Raw genomic sequence first — 213 nt, forward strand, 5'->3', positions numbered from 1 at the left:
GGAAGTGGAAGAGGTGCCGGTGCCGCAGTGGGTGGGAGGCTGCGACCAGGCTTTGTCCAGGCAGAGAGGGGACGGGGCAGGAGGGCGTCCTGATCTATTTGTGCAGCTTTAATTTTTTTTGTTAGCCAGAGTCTTTTTAAAGAGTGAATCAGCACAGCCAGCTGCTCTCAAGCTGCTGCGGTGAATGGGGCAGGGGCTGAAACCTGCTCGGGG

The 213-nt window shown here is 57.3% G+C and overlaps 1 protein-coding gene across 1 annotated transcript in view; it reads left to right on the forward strand.

Annotated features, from left to right (window-relative positions):
• The window catches only part of CCND3 (cyclin D3), a 12,707-nt gene that overhangs the window by 9,836 nt on the left and 2,658 nt on the right, over positions 1-213 (forward strand). The gene's annotated exons all lie outside the window — the stretch shown is intronic.

Source organism: Fulmarus glacialis, unplaced genomic scaffold, assembly GCF_000690835.1.
Source record: "Fulmarus glacialis isolate BGI_N327 unplaced genomic scaffold, ASM69083v1 scaffold20035, whole genome shotgun sequence".
Classification (NCBI taxonomy): Eukaryota; Metazoa; Chordata; class Aves; order Procellariiformes; family Procellariidae; genus Fulmarus; species Fulmarus glacialis.